The sequence below is a fragment of the Vitis riparia genome, chromosome 13 (genome assembly GCF_004353265.1).
Source record: "Vitis riparia cultivar Riparia Gloire de Montpellier isolate 1030 chromosome 13, EGFV_Vit.rip_1.0, whole genome shotgun sequence".
In the NCBI taxonomy this organism is placed as follows: domain Eukaryota; kingdom Viridiplantae; phylum Streptophyta; class Magnoliopsida; order Vitales; family Vitaceae; genus Vitis; species Vitis riparia.
Genome location: NC_048443.1, coordinates 1,012,444 through 1,020,271, shown reverse-complemented (window position 1 = coordinate 1,020,271; position 7,828 = coordinate 1,012,444).

The following is a 7,828-nucleotide window of genomic DNA, read 5'->3' as shown; positions in this document are numbered from 1 at the left end:
GACTCGTCTTCTGCTTCCGATTCGGGTCCTGTTGATGAGAGAGTTTCACCTGCTGTAGGAGACACAGAGATTGTTGATTTCGGCACAGCAGATCAGCCTAGGGAGTTGAGGATCAGGTTAGATTTATCTGTTGATGAGAGAGATAGCCTCATCCAGTTGCTCGGAGCATACTTGGACGTTTTCGCATGGTCCTATGAGGACATGCCAGGCCTTGATCCATCTATCATCCAGCATCGTTTGCCACTTCTGCCCCATGCCAGACCGGTTAAGCAGAAGTTGAAACGATTGCATCCTCATTGGAGCCTGCAGGTCAAGGAGGAGATTCAGAAGCAGCTCAGTGTAGGATTCTTATCAATGGTCGAGTACCCAGAGTGGCTGGCCAATGTCGTCCCTGTTCCCAAAAAGGACGGCAAGGTGAGAGTCTGTGTTGATTTTTGAGATCTCAACAAGGCCAGTCCTGATGCGACTCATGGTAGCTTAGCTTTAAAGGCGTATCAACAAAATTTATACCTTAGATACTATTACTAAAGTAGCCAAGCTACTATAGCATAGTGGTTCTAGGATCGTTCACTGGGAAGGGTTTTCGCAAACACAAGTGATATTCAATTTAGGAAAATAGGTGATTTTCTTATGGATGTTAGCTTTAAAAGAAGATGTAAATGTTTTAGAAAGATTTAAACTAATTTAAGCTAACATTAAAGACTAAAATGAAAGGGTGTAAAAACAAGTTTCTCAAAGATAGGATAGCTATGCTCTGGCTCTTATGCAAATTGGAAATCTCAGGATAGGCTCCTCGCGTTGGGGTTGCAACTATGGTGATGCTTGCTTCCCGAACCGGTATGGATTTAGCAAATCAAGTTTTAATCCTTTAAAATGGCAAAACAGATGGTAGTGAATTTCATCAATGGTTAGTCACCTTAGACTTCCTTTGAATGACTCGTAAGAGATAACTAATGGTCTAAAGCCAAAAGCTTACCAAATATTGACAACTCAAAGTCATTCCAAGTGATAAACTCACCTTTCAATGGCCATTGAAATTGGTTCTAATGGATTAATGCAAAACTTGGAATTGAAAACCTCACCTTCCAATAGCTCGTAGGAGATAACTAATGGATAGAAATCCAAAAGCTTATCAAGTATTGGCCGTTGGAAGTTGTCCAAAGGAAATAAAAATCAAACTTTGCATTAATGAACCATTAATGAAAAACGACTACCTTACCTTCCGGGTGCGAGAAATTTCCATGGGAATGCATCCAAGCCATCACATAACATCCATACTTTGAGAAACTTAAAAGGTTTTAGCCTCTCATCCTTGGGGATTTCATCCACCAAGGATGTTTGGCTACTAAGAAAATAGAAATGGGGAAGAACCGGAGAAGAGAGAAAAACCAAGCTTTATATATTTCTATATATATCTTACATATAATTCTCCATATCTTCCATTTTTTTTGTTTCAACGGATGCAAAGGAGTATAAATAGAGAAGTTTTTCCAACCTTCCTAGCTAAGAAATCTTATGATTGGTGGATTACAAGGAGAAGAATGGAAATTTATACAAAAATATCTAAAAGAAAAGATCTCGTGTGGAGTCGGCAAAACAGGGGAAGGGGTGTGCGAAATTTTCGCACACCTGAAGGGGGTGTGCGAAATTTTCGCACACCTGGAGTAGTTGTCTTCCAAAGGCCATAACTTCCTCGTTTCAGATCCAAATCGTACACGGTTTGAAGCGTTGGATTCTTGACTTCTTGAGCTTTGAAATGATATATAGCATGTAAAAAATGGACTTCGGGAAGTGCTCCAAAAGTGCCAAAGAAGACTGCAGCTGCTGTCCTCTGTTTTCCTCCTTGCTTCTCTTTGCTTCTCTTTTGCTTTTCTTTGCTTCTCTTTGCTTCTCTCCTTTTGTTGGCTTGCTTTGGTGTAGCTAAAAGCTTGCTTTAACTTGTCCAAGTAGCTCCTCCATCATTTGGCATGCTTGAATTGATTCATAAGCTGATATAAACATGTAAACTTGCCACAAAATGGTTAAAACCAATTACTAAGGACCTTAATGAATTAATTGGGTTAAATGAATATGATTACTACTCAAAGGTGCTTAAAAACATTATAATTAGGTCTAAAAAATAGCACTTTTTGGTAGTAATCAAGTCCTAAGGATGATTTTTCCCTTCCACACATCGACATGCTAGTTGATAGTACGGCGGGTCATTGCGATGTTGTCTTTTATGGACGGATTTTCGGGTACAGTCAGGTCTTGACGGCTCCAGAGGACATGGAGAAGACGTCCTTCATTACCGAGTGGGGTACTTATTGCTACAGAGTCATGCCATTCGGATTGAAGAACGCAGGGGCCACCTATCAGAGAGCGGCGAGCACCCTTTTCCATGACATGATGCATCGGGATGTCGAGGTTTATGTAGACGACATGATAGTGAAATCCCAAGACAGACCAGATCACTTGGCAGCTCTGGAGAGGTTCTTTGAGAGGATCCGACAGTTCAAATTGAGATTGAATCCTAAGAAGTGCACTTTCGGAGTGACTTCTGGGAAACTCTTAGGGTATATGGTCAGTGAGAGAGGCATAGAGGTAGATCTGGATAAGATCAGAGCCATCCTGGACATGCCTGTACCGAGGACAGAGAGAGAAGTCAGAGGCTTCTTGGGTAGACTTCAGTACATCAGCAGATTCATCGCTAGATTGACAGACATCTGTGAGCCCATTTTCCGACTCTTGAGGAAGAGTCAACCTACTATTTGGGATGATCAGTGTCAGCGCGCATTCGAGAGGATCCAAGAGTACTTGTTGTCACCCCAGTCTTGGTGCCTCCTACACCAGGCCGTCCTTTTCTCCTATACCTATACGTTTCAGACGTGGCTTTGGGATGCATGTTGGCTCAGCTCGATGATTCAGGTAAGGATCGGGCCATATATTATCTGAGTAAGAGGATGCTAGACTACGAGACGAGATATGTCACGATTGAGCATTATTGCTTGGCATTTGTTTGGGCCACTCGCCGACTGAGACATTACATGATCGAGTATTCGGTGCACTTAATATCCCGTCTAGATCCTCTGAGATATTTGTTTGACAGGCCCGCCCTGGTCGGTCGCCTCATGAGATGCTTGGTACTTCTGATTGAGTTTGACATCCATTATGTCACTCAGAAGTCCATTAGAGGGAGCGTTGTCGCAGATCATCTAGCTTCTTTACCAGTTCCCGATGGCAGGGCCATTGATGACGACTTCCCAGACGAGGATGTTGCTGTTGTGACTAGTCTGTCAGGTTGGCGCATGTACTTTGATGGTGCAGCCAACCAGTCTGGATACGGGATAGGCGTCCTATTGATATCCCCTCATGGTGATCACATTCCCAGATCTGTTCGTTTGGCATTCTCGGATCAACATCCTGCCACGAACAACAGTGTTGAGTATGAGGCTTGTATTTTGGGATTAGAGACAACCCTCGAACTCGGGATTAGACAGATGGAGGTGTTTGGTGACTCCAATCTGGTGTTGAGACAGATTCAGGGCGAGTAAAAGACTAGAGATGTGAAGCTTAGGCCTTACCACGCATATTTGGAGCTACTGGTTGGGAGATTTGATGATTTGAGATATACCCATCTGCCTAGAGCGCAGAACCAGTTTGCTGATGCCTTATCTACTCTGGCTTCCATGATCAACATTCCTGTTGATGCCACTGTTCGCCCATTGTTGATCGAGTCGAGGTCTGCTCCTGTATATTGTTGTCTGATTGATGATACAGAGATAGACGATGGTCTGTCTTGGTACCATGACATATATCACTTCTTGAGACTTGGAGTGTATCCTGAGGCTGCCACGGCCAAGGATAGGAGAGCATTGAGACAGTTAGTCGTCCGATTCGTGATTTGTGGTGAGACATTATATAGACGATCAGCTGACGGGATGCTATTATTGTGTTTGGACCGTGCCTCCGCCGATCGAGTGATGAGAGAGGTTCATGCGGGAGTCTGCGGACCCCATATGGGATGACATATGTTGGCCCGTAAGATCATGAGGACCGGTTACTTCTGGTTGACCATGGAGACGGATTGCTGCCAGTTTGTTCAGAGATGTCCCGAGTGTCAGATACATGGGGACCTCATTCACATGCCACTTTCAGAGTTGCACGCACTGACTTCACCTTGGCCGTTTTCAGTATGGGGTATCGACATCATCGGGAAGATTTCGCGGAAATCTTCCAGTGGTCATGAGTTCATCTTGGTCGCCATCGACTACTTCACCAAGTGGGTGGAGGCAACTTCGTATGCGAGATTGACATCATCTGGAGTTGCTAGTTTCATCAGATCACACATTATTTGTCGCTATGGAGTCCCTCATGAGTTGATTTCAGATAGAGGGTTACATTTCAGGGCAGAGGTTGACACCTTGGTGCAGCGATATAGCATCCGACATCATAGATCGTCTGCGTACAGGCCGCAGACGAACGAGGCAGTAGAGGCCGCAAATAAGAATATCAAGAGGATATTATGAAGGATGGTCGAGACTTCTCGGGATTGGTTAGAGAAGCTCTCATTTGCATTGTGGGCTTATCGGACCTCTTTTCGCACCTCTACAGGCGCCACACCCTACTCATTGGTATATGGCATGGAGGCGGTGCTACCCATTGAGATTGAGATGGGTTCGTTGAGGGTAGCACTAGAGCAGTAGATTCCCGAGGCAAATTGGGCTCAGGCTCAATTTGATCAGCTCAATCTCCTAGATGAGAGGAGATTGAGAGCAGCAGACCATGTTCGTGCATATCAGAGGAAGATGGCCCGCGCTTTCAAAAAGCGGGTCAGGCCCAGACCATTACGGATAGGTGACTTGGTTCTGAAAGTCATCAGGGGATTGATCAGAGATCCTAGAGGGAAGTTCAGACCCAACTAGAGTGGACCTTATTTCATCAGGGAGTTGACCCCAGAGGGCGCCGCATGGTTGATGGATTTAGATGGAAACCGATTCTCATAGCCAACCAATGTGGATCAGCTAAAGAGGTACTATGTTTGAGACCATGGTCACAGGATGGGTGGCCATCATTTCGGTTAGCCATTACCTTGTTATTCCCTTTGGATACATAGTCCGTTGCTAGCCCATTGAGCCTCGCATGCGCATTATAGCCTTTCTTTCTTATCGCCTTGCTCACATTTTCACACCGGGATAGGGGCCCTTTAATGTATGCATGCATTGTTTGGTAGTTTCATGAGCTTTGGACCTAGGGGCATGTTTTTCTCATTATCTTTTCCTATCACTGCACCTCTGCATTTTCATCTCATCTTATTGGTTATGTTATTCATCTCTTCTTCCTTATCCTATCTACTATTTGTTTGTCTCATATTCTCTCCACCCTGAGTGGTGAGCCTCCTCAGTTCATCACATGGAGGATAGTCACATCATTTCCACCATCTATCTCACGGACATTGGTTTAGAGATCCTTAGTTTGAGAAGGCCATCTCATTAGAGAGAGTTTTGAGTTGCCTTAGCACTTAGGTCGGTGTCCATCCGTTATCGACATCACCCTTGGGGTTCATTTGTTCATGTTCAGGGTATGTGTATTTGTATATATGTAAAAAAAAAAAAAAATGAAAAGAAAAGAAAAAAATAATAAAATAAAATAATAAGCACATGTGTGTATGTGCATAGTGTTCTCAATCATTGAGTATGTATATTGATGTCTGGGGGTCATTTTTATCGAGTATGTTCGGTATTGGGAGTTCGTATGTGAGCTCTTTGAGATCCCATGTTATTTGTATTGTTTCGTCATATCTATTTGTGAGAGAGATGAGTGACCTTCTCATAAGGACTCCAAGCCATTGTCCTTTCCATCATTACATTCATCATTGATGTGACTTCACTTCATGTTTGATCTGAGTCGATCACCACCTTTCTTCACATATTCATTGTTTCGCTGTCGTTTTTATCATTGCTTGTGATTCATCTCATTCCCTTCACGTCTTATTCTCTCCTTACAGCGACCCATCTCGAGTTCGATGCTCACTTCGCATCATCATTACACATATCACTATCAGTTCATTTTGCTTCATTTGTCTCCTTATCGATATCATATTCACGTTTGGCATCCTCAAGTCCATGGCTCATGGGGTTCACTATACATGTTGCATTTCATATATGAGGGCATGAGTTTTGATCATTGGGTATTTGAGCCTAGTTTTCTTTCGTTTCTATCACCCTATCACCTTGGCCTACGTTACGTCCCGTGTCTTAAGACCACCCTGAGGCCATGGGATTAGATGTCGCCTTCGGCAGTCTCTACTTGGACAGATGATTGAGATTTGGTTGATATTTAGATATTGTCATGCTTCTTCTTCTGGGAGTCACCCCTTTGATGTGTAGGACCGATTCAGTTGTGTTCGAATTACCGGGATCGTGAGTTTGACGATGATTGACTTGGTGTCACCCGATTTTTGACCTATCGTACCTCTGGTGCCACACCGGGGGCATATCCCACTTCATTTAGAGGTTTATGGATCCTCACAGACTTGCACGATCATTATCACTTACTGGATGCTCACTGAGACATGGACATGATCGTTACTTTACGGAGCCCTCGAGATCCATCCAGCTAGGTCCGCATTTCTCGACACTTGGATGCCATCATGCCTCTCCATCTGGGAGGCACATCTTGGATATATGTGCATGATTCAGTTATGGATTCGGACGACCAGTGTTACATGTTCGATGATAAATGATTTCATGTCGCTCGATTTCTGACCTATCGTGCATCCGATGCCCATATTGGGGCATATTTCCGTTTCGGATGAGATTTACGGATCTTCACGGAGGTCACGTGCTCGACGATGGATGATTTCATGTCACTTTTTCTTCTGACCCGTCCCACATTCGATGCCATACTGGGGCATATTTCTGTTTTGGGTGAGATTTACGGATCTTCGCGGAGGTCACATGTTCGATGATAGATGATTTCATGTCGGCCGATTTCTGACTTGTCATACGTTCGATGCCATACTGGGGCATATTACCATTCTGGATGAGACTTACGGATCTTCATGGAGTTGCATGCTCATCCCCACTTACGAGATACACATGGACACGATGTTTCCTCCGTGGAGCCTCTCGGGAGTTACCCAGTTAGGCCTGCACTTCGCGACGCCTCGATGTCATCATGCTTTCCTTCCGGGAGACGCCCCTTTTGATCTATGGGTCTGATTCAGTTGTACATGTGGATGATTTGGATCGCGCATTCGATGACGAGTGATCTGAGCTCATCTGGTTCTTCTAACCTATTACACGTTTGATGCCACACTGGGGCATAACCCCATCCTTCAGTTCATTAGATATTTTGCGGATTTTCTCACTACTCATTCTATTTCTTGACCTTTGTGAGTTGTCATACTGGGGCATACCCCCACCCTTGAGTCCACCAGATCTTTTGCGATTTTTCTCATCACTTGATCCACTTCTGGATCTTTGCGAGTCGTCATACTGGGGCATACCCCCCTTCTTAGCCCTTTTCTACTGGGGCATACCCCCTCTCTTTGGGTTTACCGTGTCTCGTTTTGATTTCATGGTTGTCAGACCCATTTGTCAATCTTTACGAGTTATCACTTAGGGCATCCCCCTATTGTCATCTTGTTTAGGGCATCCCTCTATTTTCATTTTGTTTAGGGCATCCCCTATTTTCCGCTTGTCTAGGGCATCCCCCTATTTTCCGTTTGTTTAGGGCATCCCCTATTTTTCAGTTTGTTTAGGGCATCCCCCTACTGTCATTTCGTTTAGGGCATCCCCCTACTGTCATTTCGTTTAGGGCATCCTCCTATTGTCATTTCGTTTAG